The sequence below is a fragment of the Rhipicephalus microplus genome, chromosome 6 (genome assembly GCF_043290135.1).
Source record: "Rhipicephalus microplus isolate Deutch F79 chromosome 6, USDA_Rmic, whole genome shotgun sequence".
Lineage (NCBI taxonomy): Eukaryota > Metazoa > Arthropoda > Arachnida > Ixodida > Ixodidae > Rhipicephalus > Rhipicephalus microplus.
The window spans coordinates 11146709-11173686 of record NC_134705.1 but is presented as its reverse complement, the minus strand read 5'-3'; positions in this window follow the sequence as shown (position 1 = coordinate 11173686).

Here is a 26978-nt window from a genome sequence, read left to right as displayed (position 1 = left end):
TGGTGTTTTGGGACGATAACAAAAACTTGGGGAATGGAACGTGGCAATATTTGTTTGATGCACAAGTGGCCTGTATATGCCATAATTTCGTATCATGTAATGCTCTTCTGCTAACGCTGGCTTTACCGCAGTACTTTCGCGATGCAGTGAAGCCAATCATCCTTTTGTCTCCCTGAAACGAACGTGCCAACTTGTATATTTGGCATGAGAAGTTCCAAATGCTTATATTTGTTTGATGAACAAGTGGCCTTCATATGCATTCATTTCCTATCATGTAATGCTCTTCTGCTCACGCTGGCTTTACCGCAGTGCTTTCGCGATGCAGTGAAGCTTAACTATCCTTTTGTCTCAATGAAATGGACGTGCCAAGATGTATTATTGGCATGAGCAGTTGTAAATGCTTATATTTGTTTGATGCACAAGTGGCCTGTAAATGCATTCATTTCGTATCATGTAATGCCCTTCTTCTCAAGCTGGCTTTACTGCAGTGCTTTCGCGATACAGTGAAGTCTAATCATTTTTTAGTCTCCCCGAAACGGACGTGCCAAGATGCACATTTGGCCTGAGCAGTCGCAAATGCTTGTATTTGTTTGATGCACAAGTGGCCTGTATAAGCATTAATTTCGTATCATGTAATGCTCTTCTGCTAACGCTGGCTTTATCGTAGTGCTTTCGCGACGCAGTGAAGCTTAATGGTCCTTTTGTCTCCCTCAAACGGACGTGCCAAGATGTATATTTGGCATGAGCAGTGTCAAATGCTTATATTTTGTTTGATGCACAAGTGGCTTGTTCATGCGTTCATTGCCTATCATGTTCCTATCATGTAAAGCTATTCTTCTCACGCTGGCTTCACCGCAGTGCTTTTGCAATGCAGTGAAGCTTCAACATATTTTAGTATCTGTCCTTTTGCTTGCGTGAAACGGACGCTCCAAGATGCATATTTGGCCTGAGAGGTTGCAAATGCCTATATTTGTTTGATGCACAAGTGGCCTGTGCATGCATTTATTTCCTATCATGTAATGCTCTTCTGCTCACGCTGGCTTTACCGCAGTGCTTTCGCGATGATGTGAAGCTTAACTATCCTTTTGTCTCAATGAAACGGACGTGCCAAGATGTGTTATTGGCATGAGCAGTTGCAAATGCTTTTATTTGTTTGATGCACAAGTGGCCTGTATATGCCATAATTTCGTATCATGTAATGCTCTCCTGCTAACGCTGGCTTTACCGCAGTGCTTTCACGATGCAGTGAAGCCTAATCATCCTTTTGTCTCCCTGAAACGAACGTGCCAACTTGTATATTTGGCATGAGCAGTTGCAAATGCTTTTATTTGTTTGATGCACAAGTGGCCTGTATATGCCATTATTTCGTATCATGTAATGCTCTTCTGCTAACGCTGGCTTTACCGCAGTGCTTTCGCGATGCAGTGAAGCTTAATCATCCTTTTGTCTACCTGAAACGGACGTGCCAAGATGTATATTTGGCATGAGCAGTTGCACATGCTTATATTTGTTTGATGCACAAGTGGCCTGTGCATGCGTTCATTTCTTATCATGTTCGTATCATGTAATGCTCTTCTGCTCACGCTGGCTTTACCGCAGTGCTTTCGCGATGAGGTGAAGCTTAATCATCTTTTGGTAATTGTCTTTTTGTTTCCCTCAAACGGAAGAGCCAAGATGCATATTTGGCCTGAGCAGTCGCGAATGCTTATATTTGATTGATGCACAAGTGGCCTGTGCATGCGTTCATTTGGTATCATGTAATGCTCTTCTGATCATGCTGGCTTTACCCCAGTGCTTTCACGATGAAGTGAAGCCTAATCATCTTTTGGTAATTGTCTTTTTGTCTTCCTGAAACGGACGTGCCAAGATGCATATTTGGCCTGAGCAGTCACAAATGCTTATATTTGTTTGATACACAAGTGGCCCGTGCATGCGTTCATTTCGTATCATGTAATGCTCTTCGGCTCTCGCTGGCTTTACCGATGTGCTTTCGCCATGCAGTGAACCTTAATCATCTTTTGGTCATTGTCTTTTTGTCTTCCTGATACGGATGTGCCAAGATGCATATTTGGCCTGAGCAGTCGCAAATGCCCATACTTGTTTATGCACAAGTGTTCTGTATATGCATTCATTTCCCATCATGTATTGCTGTTCTGCTCACGCTGGTTTTACCGCAGTGGTTTCGCGATGCAGTGAAGATTAATCATCTTTTGGTAATTGTCTTTTTGTCTCCCTGAAACAGACGTGCCAATATGCATATTTGGCCTGAGATGTCCCAAGTGCTTATATTTGTTTGATGCACAAGTGGCCTGTATATGCATTCACTTCATATCATGTAATGCTCTTCTGCTCACGCTGGCTTTACCGCAGTGCTTTCACGATGCAGTGAAGCCTAATCATCCTTTTGTCTCCCTGAAACGGACGTGCCAAGATGTATATTTGGCATGAGCAGTTGCAAATGCTTATATTTTTTATGCACAAGTGGCCCGTGCATGCGTTCATTTCGTATCATGTAATGCTCTTCTGCTCATGCTGGCTTTACCGCAGTGCTTTCGCGATGCAGTCAAGCCTAATCATCCTTTTGTCTGCCTGAAACGGACGTGCCAAGATGTATATTCGGCCTGAGCAGTCGCAAATGCTTGTATTTCTTTGATCCACAATTGGCCTGTATATGCATTCATTTCGTATCATGTAATGCTCTTTTACTCACGCTGGCTTTACCGCAGTGCTTTGGCGTTGCAGTGAAGCTTAATTATCTTTTGGTAAATGTCTTTTTGTCTCCCTGAAACGGACGTGCCACGATGCACATTTGGCCTGAGCAGTCGCAAATGCTTATATTTGTTTGATGCACAAGTGGCCTGTATTAGCATTAAATTCGTATCATGTAATGCTCTTCTGCTAACGCGGGCTTTACCGCAGTGCTTTCGCGAGGCAGTGAAGCTTAATCATCCATTTGTGTCCCTGAAACGGACGTGCCAAGATGTATATTTGGCATGAGCAGTTGCAAATGCTTATATTTGTTTGATGCACAAGTGGCTTGTTCATGCGTTCATTTCCTATCATGTTCCTATCATGTGATGCTCTTCTTCTCACGCTGGCTTCACCGCAGTGCTTTTTCAATGCAGTGAAGCTTCAACATGTTTTAGTATCTGTCCTTTTGCTTGCGTGAAACAGACGCTCCAAGATGCATATTTGGCCTGAGAGGTTGCAAATGCTTATATTTGTTTGATGCACAAGTGGCCTGTGCATGCATTCATTTCCTATCCTGTAATGCTCTTCTGCTCACGCTGGCTTTACCGCAGTGCTTTCGCGATGCAGTGAAGCTTAACTATCCTTTTGTCTCAATGAAACTGACGTGCCAAGATGTGTTATTGGCATGAGCAGTTGCAAATGCTTATATTTGTTTGATGCACAAGTAGCCTGTATATGCATTCATTTCGTATCATGTAATGCTCTTCTGCCCAAGCTTGCTTTACCGCAGTGCTTTCGCGATTCAGTGAAGCCTAATCATCCTTTTGTCTCCCTGAAACGGACCTGCCAAGATGTATACTTGGCATGAGCAGTTGCAAATGCTTTTATTTGTTTTTTGCACAAGTGGCCTGTATATGCCATAATTTCGTATCATGTAATGCTCTCCTGCTAACGCTGGCTTTACCGCAGTGCTTTCACGATGTAGTGAAGCCTAATCAACCTTTTTTCTCCCTGAAACGAACGTGCCAACATGTATATTTGGCATGAGAAGTTCCAAATGCTTATATTTGTTTGATGCACAAGAGGCCTTCATATGCATTCATTTCGTATCATGTAACGCTCTTCTGCTAACGCTGGCTTTACCGCGGTGTTTTCGCGATGCAGTATAGCCTAATCAACCTTTTGTCTCCCTGAAAGGGACGTGCCAAGATGTATATTTGTCATGAGCAGTCGCAAGTGCTTATATTTGTTTGATGCACAAGTGGCCTGTATATGCATTCATTTCGTATGATGTAATTCTCTTCTGGTAAAACTGGCTTTACCGCAGTGCTTTTGCGATGCAGTGAAGCCTAATTATCTTTTTGTCTCCCTGAAACGGACGTGCCAAGATGTATATTTGGCATGAGCAGTTGCACATGCTTATATTTGTTTGATGCACAAGTGGCCTGTGCATGCGTTCATTTCCTATCATGTTCGTATCATCTAATGCTCTTCTGCTCACGCTGGCTTTACCGCAGTGCTTTCACGATGCAGTGAAGCTTAATCATCCTTTTGTCTCCCTAAAACGGACGTGCCAAGATGTATATTTTGCATGAGCAGTTGCAAATGCTTAAATTTTTGATGCACAAGTGGCCCGTGCATGCGTTCATTTCGTATCATGTAATGCTCTTCTGCTCACGCTGGCTTTACCGCAGTGCTTTCGCGATGCAGTGAAGCCTAATCATCTTTTGGTAATTGTCTTTTTGTCTTCCTGAAACGGACGTGCCAAGATGCATATTTGGCCTGAGCAGTCGCAAATGCCTATATTTGTTTGATGCACAATTGTTCTGTATATGCATTCATTTCCCATCATGCATTGCTCTTCTGCTCACGCTGGCTTTACCGCAGTGCTTTCGCGATGCAGTGAAGATTAATCATCTTTTGGTAATTGTCTTTTTGTCTCCCTGAAAGAGACGTGCCAATATGCATATTTGGCCTGAGATTTCCAAAGTGCTTATATTTGTTTGATGCACAAGGGGCCTGTATATGCATTCACTTCATATCATGTAATGCTCTTCTGTTCACGCTGGCTTTACTGCAGTGCTTTCGCGATGCAGTGAAGCTTAATCATTCCTTTGTCTCCCTGAAACGGACGTGCCAAGATGTATATTTGGCCTGAGCAGTCGCAAATGCTTATATTTGTTTGATGCACAAGTGGCCCGTGCATGCATTCATTTTGTATGATGTATTGCTCTTCTGCTCACGCTGGCTTTACCGCAGTGCTTTCGCCGTGCAGTGAAGCTTAATCATCTTTTGGTAATTGTCATTTTGTCTCCCTGAAACGGACCTGCCAAGATGCATATTTGGCCTGAGCATTCGCAAATGCTTATATTTCGTTATGCAAGAGTGGCCTGTATATGCATTCATTTCGTATCATGTAATGCTCATCTGCTCACGCTGGCTTTACCGCAGTGCTTTCGCCATGCAGTGAACCTTAATCATCTTTTGGTCATTGTCTTTTTGTCTCCCTGAAACAGGCGTGCCAATTTGCATATTTGGCCTGAGCAGTTGCAAATGCTTATATTTGTTTGATGCACAAGTGGCCTGTTATGCATTCATTTCGTATCATGTAATGCTCTTCTGCTCACGCGGGTTTTACCGCAGTGCTTTCGTGACGCAGAGAAGCTTAATCAATCTTTTGTCTCTCCGAAACGGACGTGCCAAGATGTATATTTGGCATGAGCAGTTGCAAATACTTATATTTGTTTGATGCACGAGTGACCCATGCATGTGTTCATTTCGTATCATGTAATGCTCTTCTGCTCACGCTGGCTTTACCGCAGTGCTTTCGCGCTGCAGTGAAGCTTAATCATCTTTTAGTAACTGTCTTTTTTTCTCCCTGAAACAGACGTGCCAAGATGCCTATTTGGCCTGAGCAGTCGCAAATGCTTATACTTTTTTGATGCACAAGTGGCCTGTATATGCAATCATTTCGTATCATGTAATGCTCCCCTGCTAACGCTGGCTTTACCGCCGTGCTTTCGCGATGCAGTGAAGCCTAATCATCTTTTTGTCTCCCTGAAACGGACGTGCCAAGATGTATATTTGGCATGAGCAGTTGCACATGCTTATATTTGTTTGATGCACAAGTGGCCTGTGCATGCGTTCATTTCCTATCATGTTCGTATCATGTAATGCTCTTCTGCTCACGCTGGCTTTACCGCAGTGCTTTCGCGATGAGGTGAAGCTTAATCATCTTTTGGTAATTGTCTTTTTGTTTCCCTCCAACGGACGAGCGAAGATGCATATTTGGCCTGAGCAGTCGCGAATGCTTATATTTGTTTGATGCACAAGTGGCCTGTGCATGCGTTCGTTTTGTATCATGTAATGCTCTTCTGATCACGCTGGCTTTACCCCAGTGCTTTCACGATGAAGTGAAGCCTAATCGTCTTTTGGTAATTGTCTTTGTCTTCCTGAAACAGACGTGCCAAGATGCATATTAGGCCTGAGCAGTCACAAATGCTTATATTTGTTTGATACACAAGAAGCCCGTGCATGCGTTCATTTCGTATCATGTAATGCTCTTCTGCTCTCGCTGGCTTTACCGATGTGCTTTCACCATGCAGTGAAGCTTAATCATCTTTTGGTCATTGTCTTTTTGTCTTCCTGATACGGATGTGCCAAGATGCATATTTGGCCTGAGCAGTCGCAAATGCCCATACTTGTTTGATGCACAAGTGTTCTGTATATGCATTCATTTCCCATCATGTATTGCTGTTCTGCTCACGCTGGTTTTACCGCAGTGCTTTCGCGATGCAGTGAAGATTAATCATCCTTTGGTAATTGTCTTTTTGTCTCCCTGAAACAGACGTGCCAATATGCATATTTGGCCTGAGATGTCCCAAATGCTTATATTTGTTTGATGCACAAGTGGCCTGTATATGCATTCACTTCATATCATGTAATGCTCTTCTGCTCACGCTGGCTTTGCCGCAGTGCTTTCGCGATGCAGTGAAGCTTAATCATTCCTTTGTCTCCCTGAAACGGACGTGCCAAGATGTACATTTCACATGAGCAGTGTCAAATGCTTATATTTGTTTGATGCACATGTGGCTTGTTCATGCGTTCATTTCCTATCATGTTCCTATCATGTAATGCTCATCTGCTCACGCTGGCTTCACCGCAGTGCTTTTGCAATGCAGTGAAGCTTCAGCATATTTTATTATCTGTCCTTTTGCTTGCGTGAAACAGACGCGCAAAGATGCATATTTGGCCTGAGAGGTTGCAAATGCCTATATTTGTTTGATGCACAAGTGGCCTGTGCATGCATTCATTTCCTATCATGTAATGCTCTTCTGCTCACGCTGGCTTTACCGCAGTGCTTTCGCGATGCAGTGAAGCCTAACTATTCTTTTGTCTCAATGAAATGGACGTGCCAAGATGTATTATTGGCATGAGCAGTTGTAAATGCTTATATTTGTTTGATGCACAAGTGGCCTGTAAATGCATTCATTTCGTATCATGTAATGCCCTTCTTCTCAAGCTGGCTTTACCGCAGTTCTTTCGCGATACAGTGAAGTCTAATCATCTTTTAGTCTCCCTGAAACTGACGTGCCAAGATGCATATTTGGCCTGAGCAGTCGCAAATGCTTATATTTGTTTGATGCACAAGTGGCCTGTATATGCCATAATTTCGTATCATGTAATGCTCTCCTGCTAACGCTGGCTTTACCGCAGTGCTTTCGCGATGCAGTGAAGCCTAATCATCCTTTTGTCTTCCTGAAACGAACGTGCCAACTTGTATATTTGGCATGAGAAGTTCCAAAATGCTTATATTTGTTTGATGAACAAGTGGCCTTCATATGCATTCATTTCGTATCATGTAATGCTCTTCTGCTAACGCTGGCTTTACCGCAGTGTTTTCGCGATGCAGTATAGCCTAATCAACCTTTTGTCTCCCTGAAAGGGACTTGCCAAGATGTATATTTTTCATGAGCAGTCGCAAATGCTTATATTTGTTTGATGCACAAGTGGCCTGTATATGCATTCATTTCGTATCATGTAATCCTCTTCTGCTAACGCTGGCTTTACCGCAGTGCTTTCAGGATGCAGTGAAGCCTAATCATCTTTTTGTCTCCCTGAAACGGACGTGCCAAGATGTATATTTGGCATGAGCAGTTGCACATGCTTATATTTGTTTGATGCACAAGTGGCCTGTGCATGCGTTCATTTCCTATCATGTTCGTATCATGTAATGCTCTTCTGCTCACGCTGGCTTTACCGCAGTGCTTTCGCGATGCAGTGAAGCCTAATCATCCTTTTGTCTCCCTGAAACAGACGTGCCAAGATGCATTTTCGGCCTGAGCAGTCGCAAATGCTTATATTTGTTCGATCCACAATTGGCCTGTATATGCATTCATTTCGTATCATGTAATGCTCTTTTACTCATACTGGCTTTACCGCACTGCTTTCGCGATGCAGTGAAGCTTAATCATCCTTTTGTCTCCCTGAAACGGACGTGCCAAGATGTATATTTGGCATGAGCAGTTGCACATGCTTATATTTGTTTGATGCACAAGTGGCCTGTGCATGCGTTCATTTCCTATCATGTTCGTATCATGTAATGCTCTTCTGCTCACGCTGGCTTTACCGCAGTGCTTTCGCGATGAGGTGAAGCTTAATCATCTTTTGGTAATTGTCTTTTTGTTTCCCTCCAACGGACGAGCGAAGATGCATATTTGGCCTGAGCAGTCGCGAATGCTTATATTTGTTTGATGCACAAGTGGCCTGTGCATGCGTTCGTTTTGTATCATGTAATGCTCTTCTGATCACGCTGGCTTTACCCCAGTGCTTTCACGATGAAGTGAAGCCTAATCGTCTTTTGGTAATTGTCTTTTTGTCTTCCTGAAACGGACGTGCCAAGATGCATATTAGGCCTGAGCAGTCACAAATGCTTATATTTGTTTGATACACAAGAAGCCCGTGCATGCGTTCATTTCGTATCATGTAATGCTCTTCTGCTCTCGCTGGCTTTACCGATGTGCTTTCACCATGCAGTGAAGCTTAATCATCTTTTGGTCATTGTCTTTTTGTCTTCCTGATACGGATGTGCCAAGATGCATATTTGGCCTGAGCAGTCGCAAATGCCCATACTTGTTTGATGCACAAGTGTTCTGTATATGCATTCATTTCCCATCATGTATTGCTGTTCTGCTCACGCTGGTTTTACCGCAGTGCTTTCGCGATGCAGTGAAGATTAATCATCTTTTGGTAATTGTCTTTTTGTCTCCCTGAAACAGACGTGCCAATATGCATATTTGGCCTGAGATGTCCCAAATGCTTATATTTGTTTGATGCACAAGTGGCCTGTATATGCATTCACTTCATATCATGTAATGCTCTTCTGCTCACGCTGGCTTTGCCGCAGTGCTTTCGCGATGCAGTGAAGCTTAATCATTCCTTTGTCTCCCTGAAACGGACGTGCCAAGATGTACATTTCACATGAGCAGTGTCAAATGCTTATATTTGTTTGATGCACATGTGGCTTGTTCATGCGTTCATTTCCTATCATGTTCCTATCATGTAATGCTCATCTGCTCACGCTGGCTTCACCGCAGTGCTTTTGCAATGCAGTGAAGCTTCAGCATATTTTATTATCTGTCCTTTTGCTTGCGTGAAACAGACGCGCAAAGATGCATATTTGGCCTGAGAGGTTGCAAATGCCTATATTTGTTTGATGCACAAGTGGCCTGTGCATGCATTCATTTCCTATCATGTAATGCTCTTCTGCTCACGCTGGCTTTACCGCAGTGCTTTCGCGATGCAGTGAAGCTTAACTATTCTTTTGTCTCAATGAAATGGACGTGCCAAGATGTATTATTGGCATGAGCAGTTGTAAATACTTATATTTGTTTGATGCACAAGTGGCCTGTAAATGCATTCATTTCGTATCATGTAATGCCCTTCTTCTCAACCTGGCTTTACCGCAGTTCTTTCGCGATACAGTGAAGTCTAATCATCTTTTAGTCTCCCTGAAACTGACGTGCCAAGATGCATATTTGGCCTGAGCAGTCGCAAATGCTTATATTGTCACGGGGTCGTGACGTGGCCGAAGACAGGAGACTTCGTGTTGGTATTTAACTGTTTATTTGGGCGAACCTGTGCCCGGTAAACGGAAAGCCAAATTACAGCAGCAGTCTCGCACAGATAGCAGTCTCGGACTGATAGCGGCGAACGGAGCGTCGGCCTTCGATCAACAACTCACAAGCGGCGAAGCGCGTCGGCATTTATACTCTTGCCGTCGAATGTTCTAGCGTTATCACTGGCGGTGGCGTAGCTTCCAGAACTATCTCTACCGTTCGCACAGTGGGCGTGATCTTATCGAAATGATCTACTACAGTCTGGAACCTTCTAGAAAACTGCAGGCGCGGTTTGCGCTAAGAATCGTGTGGTGTTTTGGGACGATAACAAAAACTTGGGGAATGGAACGTGGCATTGCCCCCCTCTGAAAAAAGGCATCGTCCCGATGCTTTAACTAAAGATAATGGAAGAAAGTACAATGAATAAATTCCGATACAACAATTATACAAAAAAAACACTGGTTCAGTTTGTTAACGCGCATGAAACGGCTTGAGGCGCGCGACATGGACGACTTCAGGTCGCGATCGGCGTCGTTGAGAGTTCGTGATGCCGTCGGGGACAACCTCGTAATCAAGTGGGCCGAGACGTCGAACCACCTTGTACGGTCCGAAGTACCGTCGCAGAAGCTTTTCACTTAGTCCACGTCGGCGTATCGGCGTCCAGTCCCAAACAAGTTCACCGGGCTGGTATTCCACGAAGCGTCGTCGAAGGTTGTAACGGTGGCTGTCGGTCGTCTGTTGATTCTTGATACGGAGACGCGCAAGTTGTCGGGCTTCTTCGGCTCGTTGAAGGTACTCGCTCACATCGAGGTTTTCTTCGTCGGTGACGTTGGGTAACATGGCATCGAGCGTCGTTGCCGGGCTCCTTCCGTAGACCAATTTGTATGGAGATATCTGCGTCGTCTCCTGCATCGCCGTGTTGTATGCGAAGGTCACATACGGAAGAATGGCGTCCCACGTCTTGTGTTCAACATCGACATACATTGACAGCATGTCGGCGATCGTCTTGTTAAGCCGCTCGGTGAGGCCGTTGGTCTGTGGGTGGTACGCTGTCGTCCGGCGGTGGTTTGTTTGGCTGTATGCCAAGATCGCTTGAGTTAAGTCGGCAGTGAATGCCGTTCCTCTGTCGGTGATAAGGACCTCCGGGGCGCCGTGACGTAGGACGATATTTTCGACGAAGAACTTAGCTACCTCGGATGCACTGCCTTTTGGCAGGGCTTTTGTCTCGGCGTAGCGGGTGAGGTAGTCGGTAGCTACCACGATCCACTTGTTTCCGAAAGCCGACGTCGGGAACGGCCCCAGTAGGTCCATACCAATCTGCTGAAAAGGTCGGCAAGGTGGATCAATTGGCTGCAGAAGTCCCGCTGGCCTTGTCGGCGGTGTCTTGCGTCGCTGACAGTCCCGGCATGTTCTCACATAACGAGTGACGTCGGTGGTAAGACGTGGCCAGTAGTACCTTTCTTGTATCCTCGCGAGCGTGCGAGAAACACCGAGATGCCCTGCCGTCGGATCGTCGTGCAGGGCCTGCAGGAGTTCTGGTCGCAGAGCTGAAGGCACCACAAGGAGGTACTTAGCTCGAAGCGGTGAAAAGTTTTTCTTTTGTAGAAGACCGTTTCGTAGAAAGAACGACGCAAGTGCGCGCTTGAATACCTTCGGGACTTCGGCGGTCCGGCCTTCGAGGTATTCTATTAGGGCCTTAAGTTCCGGGTCGGCCCTCTGTCGTTCAGCGAAGTCGTCGGTAGTTATCGTTCCTAAGAAGTAGTCGTCATCCGGGTCGTCGGGTAGCGGTTGGTCTACAGGCGCACGAGAGAGACAGTCGGCGTCGGAGTGTTTTTTTGCCGGACTTGTAAATGATAGTAATGTCATATTCTTGAAGTCTCAGGCTCCATCGTGCGAGGCGACCTGAAGGGTCCTTCAGGGTGGCTAGCCAACACAATGCGTGGTGATCGCTCACAACTTTGAAGGGCCTGCCGTAGAGGTAGGGGCGAAATTTTGACGTAGCCCAGATGATGGCGAGGCACTCCTTTTCTGTTGTGGAATAATTTGCTTCTGCTTTGGATAGCGATCGGCTGGCGTAACTAATAACCCTTTCAAGTCCGTCAGCCCTCTGCACAAGAACGGCGCCAAGACCTACGCTGCTTGCGTCAGTATGTATTTCTGTCTCGGCGAATTCGTCGAAATGGGCAAGTAACGGAGGCGTCTGGAGGCGATGTTTAAGCTCCTGGAAAGCGTGTTCCTGTGGCGTTTCCCACTTAAACTCCACGTCGGCCTTGGTAAGGTTAGTGAGAGGATCGGCGATGCGGGCGAAGTTTTTCACGAACCGCCTATAATAGGCACACAGGCCCAGAAATCGGCGCACGGCTTTCTTGTCAGTGGGCGGCGGGAAGTCGGCGATGGCGGCTGTTTTCCGTGGATCAGGACGAACTCCAGACTTGCTGATAACGTGCCCCAGAAACAAGAGCTCCTCATACGCAAATCTGCATTTTTCTGGCTTCAGTGTGAGTCCGGAAGTCTTGATGGCTTGAAGTACAGTTTCAAGGCGCCGAAGATGCTCGTCGAAACTCGAGGAAAACACGACGACGTCGTCCAAGTACACAAGGCAAGTCTGCCACTTCAATCCTGCCAGTACTGTATCCATAACGCGTTGAAAAGTTGCAGGCGCTGAGCAAAGGCCGAAGGGCATCACCTTAAACTCGAAGAGGCCGTCCGGTGTTATAAACGCCGTCTTCTCTCGGTCTCTTTTGTCGACTTCGATTTGCCAATAGCCAGTCTTGAGGTCCATTGACGAAAAGTACTTGGCGTTATGGAGCCGATCAAGTGCGTCGTCTATTCGTGGGAGAGGATACACGTCCTTTCTTGTGATTTTGTCCAGGCGGCGATAATCGACGCAGAAACGCAGGGTCCCATCCTTTTTCTTCACTAACACCACGGGGGATGCCCATGGACTCTTAGACGGCTGGATAATGTCATCCCAAAGCATTTCATCAACTTGTCTCTTCATGGCCTCACGTTCTCGCGTCGAAACCCTGTACGGACTCTGACGGAGTGGTCTGGCATTTTCTTCGGTTATGATGCGATGTTTCGTGATTGGGGTCTGCCGAATTTTCGATGACGACGAAAAGCAATCTTCGTATTGCAGGAGCAGGGCCTTGAGCTGTTCTTGCTTATCGTTCGGAAGTCTGGGATTGACGTCGAAAGCTATGGGAGGGGCTTGGTTCCTCTGAGCAGGTTCCGCAAAATCGGCAAGGGCGAGAGCACTGGTGGCTTCGACAATTTCTTCGATGTATGCGACCGTTGTTCCTTTGTTCACATGTTTGTACTCATTGCTGAAATTCGTGAGCATAACCGTTGCTTTGCCTCCCCGCAGCTCTGCAATTCCTCTTGCGACGCAAATATTTCGGGTGACCAACAGATGCTGACTGCCTTCAACGACGCCTTCCAAGTCAGGTGATTTAGGAGCGCCGACTGAAATAATGACGCTTGAGCGAGGCGGAATGGTGACTTGTTCTTCCAGCACACTCAAGGCATGGTGTTCTGACGGTGTGCGCGGCGGTAGTGCTTCTTCTGTGGATAACGTTATCGACTTTGTTTTTAGGTTGATGACAGCACCATGGAGGCATAAGAAGTCCATGCCAAGGATGACATCTCTTGAGCAACGCTGTAGGACTACGAAGTCTGTAGGATAAATACGGCCGTTAATGGTGACTCTCGCTGTGCAGATTCCTGCAGGCGTTACGAGATGGCCTCCGGCTGTGCGGATCTCAGGGCCTTTCCAAGCTGTCCTAACTTTCCTCAACTTCGCGGCGAACGACCCACTGATGACAGAATAGTCGGCTCCAGTATCGACGAGAGCGGTCACACTGTGGCCGTCGATAAGAACGTCGAGGTCGCTAGTTCGCCATCTCGCATTACAGTTAGGGCGTGGCGTCGGGTCACGGCTGCGTCGGCTTGTTCCGCTGCTTCCATGTTTCGTCGTCAGGCCACCTTCAGTAAGTGAGCTTTCGCCGTCAGGGCTTTGCCTGTTTGGCGTTGTCTTCGGAAAGCTCCGTCGCGGCGTCGTCGTCGTCGGAGGATCTTCGGTAGTTCGTCGCACAGCAACCGCACCTCCACCGGTTGCTGCCCTTAGTTTCCCGGATACGGGCTAGGAGACCGGCCCCGCGTTGGGCCAGAGTACTGCCGGTGGTGCGGTGACGTGTGGCGGCTGGGCGACGGCGAACGCGAAGGGCTTCGTGGTGTCCACCGAGTTCCTGTCAGGTAGTTGGCGATGTCACGTGGTCGTTCTCCTGGCTGTGGACGCGGTGCATTGACGGCGAAGCCACGCAGTCCCATCTGTCGGTACTGGCAACGGCGGTATGTGTGTCCGGCCTCGCCACAGTGGTAGCAGAGCGGGCGATGGTCAGGGGTGCGCCAGACGTCAGTCTTCCTCGGTGCACTGCGCTGGGCCGCTGGCGAACGGTATGACGTCGGTGGGGGTGGTGGCGGTGGTGGCGTCTGTCGACGGAAGTGCGATGGGGCGGCGTTTTGGCGTGGACGGGGAGGAGCGTTGTGGCGCAGTGCAGCGGCGTAGCTCATAGCTTCCGGCTCGGGCAGCGGTGCGTGGGGAATTTGAAGCGATTGCCGAACTTCTTCTCGCACAATGTCGGCAATTGAATCCACTTGAGGCTGTGCCGAAGGCAACAGCTTGCGCAGCTCTTCCCGCACGATCGCTCGGATCGTTTCACGCAGGTCTCCGGAGTTACTGGCTTGAGCAGCAGCGCAGTCTGCAGTCAGGCGACGATTATACTGTCTGGTGCGCATGTCCAGGATCTTTTCGATAGTGGTCGCTTCGGCTACAAATTCTTGGACGGTTATCGGTGGGTTTCTCATCAGTCCCGCGAAGAGCTCCTGTTTGACCCCTCGCATGAGGAAACGAACTTTTTTCTCCTCAGGCATGTCTGGGTCAGCGTGACGGAATAGTCGGGTCATTTCTTCTGTGAAAATGGCGACATTTTCATTTGGTAACTGAACCCGAGTCTCTAATAAAGCAGCGGCCCTCTCTTTGCGAGCGACGCTCGCGAACGTTTGCAGGAACGCGCCGCAGAAAACATCCCACGTTCGGAGCGTGGACTCCCGATTTTCAAGCCAAGTCCTTGCGGTGTCTTTCAAATAGAAAAACACACGACGCAGCTTTTCGTCATGGTCCCAGTGGTTGAGGGCGGCCACACGGTCGTATGTTTCTAGCCAGGACTCCGGGTCTTCGAACGATGACCCATGGAAAATTGGTGGTTCCCTGGGTTGATGCATGACCATCGTGGGCTGGGACGCTGCGGTTGTCATTGTCGCTGCAGTCGCGGTCATGGCCTTCGTCTTCCGCGCCTTGTCTGGTAGAAGCCCGTACTCCGGTGGTAGCTTCAGTAAAACTTGCGTTGGGTCTAGTTGGTACATAGCACAAAAAAAGAAGTTAACTTCTTTGGCGCAAACAATACGGAAAAAAGGAAAACATTCAGGTGTGTGGTGTGATGTGTTAAGGTTTAGGAATTTTTCGTTTTTACGTATACGATACGAAGCTGTGCGTGCGCATGCAATGTATGTGGTTTCGGCATATATATGCGTTGCTGTGTGAAGAATAAAGTAGTTGTTAGTTTGGCGTCAATCTGTTTCTTTCCTCGCCTTCTTTTTTCCTTTTTTCCGTATTGTTTGCGCCAAAGAAGTTAACTTCTTTTTTTGTGTCCGGTGGTAGCCCTTGCTGTCGGCGGCTTGTTCGCTGCTCCTGGTTGGCGTCGGTGTCTTCTCCGCGACGTGGGCTGGGTTCACGGCTTGACGGGGGCGTCCGGTACATGAACGAAGCAGCACCTCCACCAGATGTCACGGGGTCGTGACGTGGCCGAAGACAGGAGACTTCGTGTTGGTATTTAACTGTTTATTTGGGCGAACCTGTGCCCGGTAAACGGAAAGCCAAATTACAGCAGCAGTCTCGCACAGATAGCAGTCTCGGACTGATAGCGGCGAACGGAGCGTCGGCATTCGATCAACAACTCACAAGCGGCGAAGCGCGTCGGCATTTATACTCTTGCCGTCGAATGTTCTAGCGTTATCACTGGTGGTGGCGTAGCTTCCAGAACTATCTCTACCGTTCGCACAGTGGGCGTGATCTTATCGAAATGATCTACTACAGTCCGGAACCTTCTAGAAAACTGCAGGCGCGGTTTGCGCTAAGAATCGTGTGGTGTTTTGGGACGATAACAAAAACTTGGGGAATGGAACGTGGCAATATTTGTTTGATGCACAAGTGGCCTGTATATGCCATAATTTCGTATCATGTAATGCTCTTCTGCTAACGCTGGCTTTACCGCAGTACTTTCGCGATGCAGTGAAGCCAATCATCCTTTTGTCTCCCTGAAACGAACGTGCCAACTTGTATATTTGGCATGAGAAGTTCCAAATGCTTATATTTGTTTGATGAACAAGTGGCCTTCATATGCATTCATTTCCTATCATGTAATGCTCTTCTGCTCACGCTGGCTTTACCGCAGTGCTTTCGCGATGCAGTGAAGCTTAACTATCCTTTTGTCTCAATGCAATGGACGTGCCAAGATGTATTATTGGCATGAGCAGTTGTAAATGCTTATATTTGTTTGATGCACAAGTGGCCTGTAAATGCATTCAATTCGTATCATGTAATGCCCTTCTTCTCAAGCTGGCTTTACTGCAGTGCTTTCGCGATACAGTGAAGTCTAATCATTTTTTAGTCTCCCCGAAACGGACGTGCCAAGATGCACATTTGGCCTGAGCAGTCGCAAATGCTTGTATTTGTTTGATGCACAAGTGGCCTGTATAAGCATTAATTTCGTATCATGTAATGCTCTTCTGCTAACGCTGGCTTTATCGTAGTGCTTTCGCGACGCAGTGAAGCTTAATGGTCCTTTTGTCTCCCTCAAACGGACGTGCCAAGATGTATATTTGGCATGAGCAGTGTCAAATGCTTATATTTTGTTTGATGCACAAGTGGCTTGTTCATGCGTTCATTGCCTATCATGTTCCTATCATGTAAAGCTCTTCTTCTCACGCTGGCTTCACCGCAGTGCTTTTGCAATGCAGTGAAGCTTCAACATATTTTAGTATCTGTCCTTTTGCTTGCGTGAAACGGACGCTCCAAGATGCATATTTGGCCTGAGAGGTTGCAAATGCCTATATTTGTTTGATGCACAAGTGGCCTGTGCATGCATTTATTTCCTATCATGTAATGCTCTTCTGCTCACGCTGGCTTTACCGCAGTGCTTTCGCGATGATGTGAAGCTTAACTATCCTTTTGTCTCAATGAAACGGACGTGCCAAGATGTGTTATTGGCATGAGCAGTTGCAAATGCTTTTATTTGTTTGATGCACAAGTGGCCTGTATATGCCATAATTTCGTATCATGTAATGCTCTCCTGCTAACGCTGGCTTTACCGCAGTGCTTTCACGATGCAGTGAAGCCTAATCATCCTTTTGTCTCCCTGAAACGAACGTGCCAACTTGTATATTTGGCATGAGCAGTTGCAAATGCTTTTATTTGTTTGATGCACAAGTGGCCTGTATATGCCATTATTTCGTATCATGTAATGCTCTTCTGCTAACGCTGGCTTTACCGCAGTGCTTTCGCGATGCAGTGAAGCTTAATCATCCTTTTGTCTACCTGAAACGGACGTGCCAAGATGTATATTTGGCATGAGCAGTTGCACATGCTTATATTTGTTTGATGCACAAGTGGCCTGTGCATGCGTTCATTTCTTATCATGTTCGTATCATGTAATGCTCTTCTGCTCACGCTGGCTTTACCGCAGTGCTTTCGCGATGAGGTGAAAATTAATCATCTTTTGGTAATTGTCTTTTTGTTTCCCTCAAACGGAAGAGCCAAGATGCATATTTGGCCTGAGCAGTCGCGAATGCTTATATTTGATTGATGCACAAGTGGCCTCTGCATGCGTTCATTTGGTATCATGTAATGCTCTTCTGATCATGCTGGCTTTACCCCAGTGCTTTCACGATGAAGTGAAGCCTAATCATCTTTTGGTAATTGTCTTTTTGTCTTCCTGAAACGGACGTGCCAAGATGCATATTTGGCCTGAGCAGTCACAAATGCTTATATTTGTTTGATACACAAGTGGCCCGTGCATGCGTTCATTTCGTATCATGTAATGCTCTTCGGCTCTCGCTGGCTTTACCGATGTGCTTTCGCCATGCAGTGAACCTTAATCATCTTTTGGTCATTGTCTTTTTGTCTTCCTGATACGGATGTGCCAAGATGCATATTTGGCCTGAGCAGTCGCAAATGCCCATACTTGTTTATGCACAAGTGTTCTGTATATGCATTCATTTCCCATCATGTATTGCTGTTCTGCTCACGCTGGTTTTACCGCAGTGGTTTCGCGATGCAGTGAAGATTAATCATCTTTTGGTAATTGTCTTTTTGTCTCCCTGAAACAGACGTGCCAATATGCATATTTGGCCTGAGATGTCCCAAGTGCTTATATTTGTTTGATGCACAAGTGGCCTGTATATGCATTCACTTCATATCATGTAATGCTCCTCTGCACACGCTGGCTTTACCGCAGTGCTTTCGCGATGCAGTGAAGCTTAATCATTCCTTTGTCTCCCTGAAACGGACGTGCCAAGATGTATATTTGGCCTGAGCAGTCGCAAATGCTTATATTTGTTTGATGCACATGTGGCCCATGCATGCGTTCATTTCGTATCATGTAATGCTCTTCTGCGCACGCTAGCTTTACCGCAGTGCTTTCGCGATGCAGTGAAGCCTAATCATCTTTTGGTAATTGTCTTTTTGTCTCCCTGAAACAGACGTGCCAAGATGCATATTTGGTCTGAGATGTTGCAAATGCTTATATTTGTTTGATGCACATGTGGCCCATGCATGCATTCATTTCGTATCATGTAATCCTCTTCTGCTCACGCTGGCTTTACCGCAGTGCTTTCACGATGCAGTGAAGCCTAATCAACCTTTTTTCTCCCTGAAACGAACGTGCCAACATGTATATTTGGCATGAGCAGTTGCAAATACTTATATTTGTTTGATGCACAAGTGGCCCATGCATGTGTTCAATTCGTATCATGTATTGCTCTTCTGCTCACGCTGGCTTTACCGCAGTGCTTTCGTGATGCAGTGAAGCTTCATCATCTTTTGGTAATTGTCTTTTTGTGTCCCTGAAACGGACGTGCCAAGATGCATATTTGGCCTGAGCAGTCGCGAATGCTTATATTTGATTGATGCACAAGTGGCCCGTATATGCATTCATTTCGTATCATGTAATGCTCTTCTGCTCACGCTGGCTTTACCGCAGTGCTTTCACGATGCAGTGAAGCCTAATCATCCTTTTGTCTCCCTGAAACGGACGTGCCAAGATGTATATTTGGCATGAGCAGTTGCAAATGCTTATATTTTTTATGCACAAGTGGCCCGTGCATGCGTTCATTTCGTATCATGTAATGCTCTTCTGCTCATGCTGGCTTTACCGCAGTGCTTTCGCGATGCAGTCAAGCCTAATCATCCTTTTGTCTGCCTGAAACGGACGTGCCAAGATGTATATTCGGCCTGAGCAGTCGCAAATGCTTGTATTTCTTTGATCCACAATTGGCCTGTATATGCATTCATTTCGTATCATGTAATGCTCTTTTACTCACGCTGGCTTTACCGCAGTGCTTTGGCGTTGCAGTGAAGCTTAATTATCTTTTGGTAAATGTCTTTTTGTCTCCCTGAAACGGACGTGCCACGATGCACATTTGGCCTGAGCAGTCGCAAATGCTTATATTTGTTTGATGCACAAGTGGCCTGTATTAGCATTAAATTCGTATCATGTAATGCTCTTCTGCTAACGCGGGCTTTACCGCAGTGCTTTCGCGAGGCAGTGAAGCTTAATCATCCATTTGTGTCCCTGAAACGGACGTGCCAAGATGTATATTTGGCATGAGCAGTTGCAAATGCTTATATTTGTTTGATGCACAAGTGGCTTGTTCATGCGTTCATTTCCTATCATGTTCCTATCATGTGATGCTCTTCTTCTCACGCTGGCTTCACCGCAGTGCTTTTTCAATGCAGTGAAGCTTCAACATGTTTTAGTATCTGTCCTTTTGCTTGCGTGAAACAGACGCTCCAAGATGCATATTTGGCCTGAGAGGTTGCAAATGCTTATATTTGTTTGATGCACAAGTGGCCTGTGCATGCATTCATTTCCTATCCTGTAATGCTCTTCTGCTCACGCTGGCTTTACCGCAGTGCTTTCGCGATGCAGTGAAGCTTAACTATCCTTTTGTCTCAATGAAACTGACGTGCCAAGATGTGTTATTGGCATGAGCAGTTGCAAATGCTTATATTTGTTTGATGCACAAGTAGCCTGTATATGCATTCATTTCGTATCATGTAATGCTCTTCTGCCCAAGCTTGCTTTACCGCAGTGCTTTCGCGATTCAGTGAAGCCTAATCATCCTTTTGTCTCCCTGAAACGGACCTGCCAAGATGTATATTTGGCATGAGCAGTTGCAAATGCTTTTATTTGTTTTTTGCACAAGTGGCCTGTATATGCCATAATTTCGTATCATGTAATGCTCTCCTGCTAACGCTGGCTTTACCGCAGTGCTTTCACGATGTAGTGAAGCCTAATCAACCTTTTTTCTCCCTGAAACGAACGTGCCAACATGTATATTTGGCATGAGAAGTTCCAAATGCTTATATTTGTTTGATGCACAAGAGGCCTTCATATGCATTCATTTCGTATCATGTAACGCTCTTCTGCTAACGCTGGCTTTACCGCGGTGTTTTCGCGATGCAGTATAGCCTAATCAACCTTTTGCCTCCCTGAAAGGGACGTGCCAAGATGTATATTTGTCATGAGCAGTCGCAAGTGCTTATATTTGTTTGATGCACAAGTGGCCTGTATATGCATTCATTTCGTATGATGTAATTCTCTTCTGGTAAAACTGGCTTTACCGCAGTGCTTTTGCGATGCAGTGAAGCCTAATTATCTTTTTGTCTCCCTGAAACGGACGTGCCAAGATGTATATTTGGCATGAGCAGTTGCACATGCTTATATTTGTTTGATGCACAAGTGGCCTGTGCATGCGTTCATTTCCTATCATGTTCGTATCATCTAATGCTCTTCTGCTCACGCTGGCTTTACCGCAGTGCTTTCACGATGCAGTGAAGCTTAATCATCCTTTTGTCTCCCTAAAACGGACGTGCCAAGATGTATATTTTGCATGAGCAGTTGCAAATGCTTAAATTTTTGATGCACAAGTGGCCCGTGCATGCGTTCATTTCGTATCATGTAATGCTCTTCTGCTCACGCTGGCTTTACCGCAGTGCTTTCGCGATGCAGTGAAGCCTAATCATCTTTTGGTAATTGTCTTTTTGTCTTCCTGAAACGGACGTGCCAAGATGCATATTTGGCCTGAGCAGTCGCAAATGCCTATATTTGTTTGATGCACAATTGTTCTGTATATGCATTCATTTCCCATCATGCATTGCTCTTCTGCTCACGCTGGCTTTACCGCAGTGCTTTCGCGATGCAGTGAAGATTAATCATCTTTTGGTAATTGTCTTTTTGTCTCCCTGAAAGAGACGTGCCAATATGCATATTTGGCCTGAGATTTCCAAAGTGCTTATATTTGTTTGATGCACAAGGGGCCTGTATATGCATTCACTTCATATCATGTAATGCTCTTCTGTTCACGCTGGCTTTACTGCAGTGCTTTCGCGATGCAGTGAAGCTTAATCATTCCTTTGTCTCCCTGAAACGGACGTGCCAAGATGTATATTTGGCCTGAGCAGTCGCAAATGCTTATATTTGTTTGATGCACAAGTGGCCCGTGCATGCATTCATTTTGTATGATGTATTGCTCTTCTGCTCACGCTGGCTTTACCGCAGTGCTTTCGCCGTGCAGTGAAGCTTAATCATCTTTTGGTAATTGTCATTTTGTCTCCCTGAAACGGACCTGCCAAGATGCATATTTGGCCTGAGCATTCGCAAATGCTTATATTTCGTGATGCAAGAGTGGCCTGTATATGCATTCATTTCGTATCATGTAATGCTCATCTGCTCACGCTGGCTTTACCGCAGTGCTTTCGCCATGCAGTGAACCTTAATCATCTTTTGGTCATTGTCTTTTTGTCTCCCTGAAACAGGCGTGCCAATTTGCATATTTGGCCTGAGCAGTTGCAAATGCTTATATTTGTTTGATGCACAAGTGGCCTGTTATGCATTCATTTCGTATCATGTAATGCTCTTCTGCTCACGCGGGTTTTACCGCAGTGCTTTCGTGACGCAGAGAAGCTTAATCAATCTTTTGTCTCTCCGAAACGGACGTGCCAAGATGTATATTTGGCATGAGCAGTTGCAAATACTTATATTTGTTTGATGCACGAGTGACCCATGCATGTGTTCATTTCGTATCATGTAATGCTCTTCTGCTCACGCTGGCTTTACCGCAGTGCTTTCGCGCTGCAGTGAAGCTTAATCATCTTTTGGTAACTGTCTTTTTTTCTCCCTGAAACAGACGTGCCAAGATGCCTATTTGGCCTGAGCAGTCGCAAATGCTTATACTTTTTTGATGCACAAGTGGCCTGTATATGCAATCATTTCGTATCATGTAATGCTCCCCTGCTAACGCTGGCTTTACCGCCGTGCTTTCGCGATGCAGTGAAGCCTAATCATCTTTTTGTCTCCCTAAAATGGACGTGCCAATATGTATATTTGGCATGAGCTGTCGCAAATGCTTATATTTGTTTAATGCACAAGTGGCCTGCGCATGCGTTCATTTCCTATCATGTTCGTATCATGTAATGCTCTTCCACTCACGCTGGCTTTACCGCAGTGCTTTCGCGATGCAGTGAAGCTTAATCATTCCTTTGTCTCCCTGAAACGGACATGCCAAGATGTATATTTGGCCTGAGCAGTCGCAAATGCTTATATTTGTTTGATGCACAAGTGGACTGGGCATGCGTGCATTTCCTATCATGTTCATATCATGTAATGCTCTTCTGCTCACGTTGCTTTTACCGCAGTGCAGTTGCAATGCAGTGAAGATTATTCATCTTTTGGTAATTGTCTTTTTGTCTCCCTGAAACAGACGTGCCAAGATGTATATTTGGCATGAGCAGTTGCAAATACTTATATTTGTTTGATGCACAAGTGGCCCATGCATGCGTTCTTTTCGTATCATGTAATGCTCTTCTGTGCACACTAGCTTTACCGCAGTGCTATCGCGATGCAGTGAAGCCTAATCATCTTTTGGTAATTGTCTTTTTTCTCTCTGAAACAGACGTGCCAAAATGCATATTTGGCCTGAGATGTTGCAAATACTTATATTTGTTTGATGCACAAGTGGCCTATATATGCATTCATTACGTATCATGTAATGCTCTTCTGCTCACGCTGGCTTTATTGCAGTGCTTTCGCAATGCAGTGAAGCTTAATCTACTTTTTGTCTCCCTGAAACGGACGTGCCAAAATGTATATTTGGCATGAGCAGTTGCAAATACTTATATTTGTTTGATACACAAGTGGCCCATGCATGTGTTCATTTCGTATCATGTAATGCTCTTCTGCTAACGCGGGCTTTACCGCAGTGCTTTCGCGATGCAGTGAAGCTTAATCATCCATTTGTGTCCCTGAAACGGACGTGCCAAGATGTATATTTGGCATGAGCAGTGTCAAATGCTGATATTTTGTTTGATGCACAAGTGGCTTGTTCATGCGTTCATTTCCTATCATGTTCCTATCATGTAATGCTCTTCTTCTCACGCTGGCTTCACCGCAGTGCTTTTGCAATGCAGTGAAGCTTCAACATATTTTAGTATCTGTCTTTTTGCTTGCGTGAAACGGACGCTCCAAGATGCATATTTGGCCTGAGAGGTTGCAAATGCCTATATTTGTTTGATGCACAAGTGGCCTGTGCATGCATTCATTTCCTATCATGTAATGCTCTTCTGCTCACGCTGGCTTTACCGCAGTGCTTTCGCGATGCAGTGGAGCTTAACTATCCTTTTGTCTCAATGAAACGGACGTGCCAAGATGTGTTATTGGCATGAGCAGTTGCAAATGCGTTTATTTGTTTGATGCACAAGTGGCCTGTATATGCCATAATTATGTATCATGTAATGCTCTCCTGCTTACGCTGGCTTTACCGCAGTGCTTTCACGATGCAGTGAAGCCTAATCATCCTTTTGTCTCCCTGAAACAGACGTGCCAAGATGCATATTTGGCCTGAGCAGTCGCAAATGCTTATATTTGTTTGATGCACAAGTGGCCTGTATATGCCATAATTTCGTATCATTAAGCTTCACTGCATCGCGAAAACACCGCGGTAAAGCCAGCGTTAGCTCTCCTGCTAACGCTGGCTTTACCGCGGTGTTTTCGCGATGCAGTATAGACTAATCAACCTTTTGTCTCCCTGAAAGGGACGTGCCAAGATGTATATTTGTCATGAGCAGTCGCAAGTGTTTATATTTGTTTGATGCACAAGTGCCCTGTATATGCATTCATTTCGTATCATGTAATCCTCTTCTGCTAACGCTGGCTTTACCGCAGTGCTTTCGCGATGCAGTGAAGCTTAATCATCCTTTCTCTCCCTGAAACGGACGTGCCAAGATGTATATTTGGCATGAGCAGTTGCACATGCTTATATTTGTTTGATGCACAAGTGGCCTGTGCATGCGTTCATTTCCTATCATGTTCGTATCATGTAATGCTCTTCTGCTCACGCTGGCTTTACCGCAGTGCTTTCGCGATGAGGTGAAGCTTAATCATCTTTTGGTAATTGTCTTTTTGTTTCCCTCCAAGGGACGAGCGAAGATGCATATTTGGCCTGAGCAGCCGCGAATGCTTATATTTGTTTGATGCACAAGTGGCCTGTGCATGCGTTCATTTTGTATCATGTAATGCTCTTCTGATCACGCTGGCTTTACCCCAGTGCTTTCACGATGAAGTGAAGCCTAATCGTCTTTTGGTAATTGTCTTTTTGTCTTCCTGAAACGGACGTGCCAAGATGCATATTAGGCCTGAGCAGTCACAAATCCTTATATTTGTTTGATACACAAGAAGCCCGTGCATGCGTTCATTTCGTATCATGTAATGCTCTTCTGCTCTCGCTGGCTTTACCGATGTGCTTTCACCATGCAGTGAAGCTTAATCATCTTTTGGTCATTGTCTTTTTGTCTTCCTGATACCGATGTGCCAAGATGCATATTTGGCCTGAGCAGTCGCAAATGCCCATACTTGTTTGATGCACAAGTGTTCTGTATATGCATTCATTTCCCATCATGTATTGCTGTTCTGCTCACGCTGGTTTTACCGCAGTGCTTTCGCGACGCAGTGAAGATTAATCATCTTTTGGTAATTGTCTTTTTGTCTCCCTGAAGCAGACGTGCCAATATGCATATTTGGCCTGAGATGTCCCAAGTGCTTATATTTGTTTGATGCACAAGTGGCCTGTATATGCATTCACTTCATATCATGTAATGCTCTTCTGCTCACGCTGGCTTTGCCGCAGTGCTTTCGCGATGCAGTGAAGCTTAATCATTCCTTTGTCTCCCTGAAACGGACGTGCCAAGATGTATATTTGGCCAGAGCAGTCGCAAATGCTTATATTTGTTTGATGCACAAATGGCCTGTATATACATTCATTTCGTATCATGTAATGCTCTTCTGCTCACGCTGGTTTTACCGCAGTGCATTTGCAATGCAGTGAAAATTAATCATCTTTTGGTAATTGTCTTTTTGTCTCCCTGAAACAGACGTGCCAAGATGTATATTTTGCATGAGCAGTTGCAAATACTTATATTTGTTTGATGCACAAGTGGCCCATGCATGCGTTCATTTCGTATCATGCAATGCTCTTCTGCGCACGCTAGCTTTACCGCAGTGCTTTCGCGATGCAGTGAAGCCTAATCATCTTTTGGTAATTGTCTTTTTGTCTCCCTGAAACAGACGTGCCAAGATGCATATATGGCCTGAGATGTTGCAAATGCTTATATTTCTTTGATGCACAAGTGGCCTGTATATGCATTCATTTCGTATCATGTAATCCTCTTCTGCTCACGCTGGCTTTACCGCAGTGCTTTCGCAATGCAGTGAAGCTTAATCTACTTTTTGTGTCCCTGAAATGGACGTGCCAAGTTGTATATTTGGCCTGAGCAGTCACAAATGCTTATATTTGTTTGATACACAAGTGGCCCGTGCATGCGTTCATTTCGTATCATGTAATGCTCTTTTCTCTCGCTGGCTTTACCGATGTGCTTTCGCCATGCAGTGAAGCTTAATCATCTTTTGGTAATTGCCTTTTTTTCTCCCTGAAACAGACGTGCCAAGATGCCTATTAGGCCTGAGTACTCGCAAATGCTTACATTTGTTTGATGCACAAGTGGCCTGTATATGCAATCATTTCGTATCATGTAATGCTCCCCTGCTAGCGCTGGCTTTACCGCCGTGCTTTCGCGATGCAGTGAAGATTAATCATCTTTTGGTAATTGTCTTTTTGTCTCCCTGAAAGAGACGTGCCAATATGCATATTTGGCCTGAGATGTCCCAAGTGCTTATATTTGTTTGATGCACTAGTGGCCTGTATATGCATTCACTTCGTATCATGTAATGCTCTTCTGCTAACGCTGGCTTTACCGCAGTGCTTTCACGATGCAGTGAAGCCTAATCATCCTTTTGTCTCCCTAAAACGGACGTGTCAAGATGTATACTTGGCATGAGCAGTTGCAAATGCATATATTTTTGATGCACAAGTGGCCCGTGCATGCGTTCATTTCGTATCATGTAATGCTCTTCTGCTCACGCTGGTTTTACTGCAGTGCTTTCGCTATGCAGTGAAGCCTAGTCATCTTTTGGTAATTGTCTTTTTGTCTTCCTGAAACGGACGTGCCAAGATGCATAATCGGCCTGAGCAGTCGCAAATGCTTATATTTGTTTGATCCACAATTGGCCTGTGTATGCATTCATTTCGTATCATGTAATGCTCTTCTGCTCACGCAGGCTTTACCGCAGTGCTTTCGCGATGCAGTGAAGCCTAATCATCCTTTTGTCTCCCTGAAACGGACGTGCCAAGATGCATATTCGGCCTGAGCAGTCGCAAATGCTTATATTTGTTTGATCCACAATTGGCCTGTATATGCATTCATTTCGTATCATGTAATGC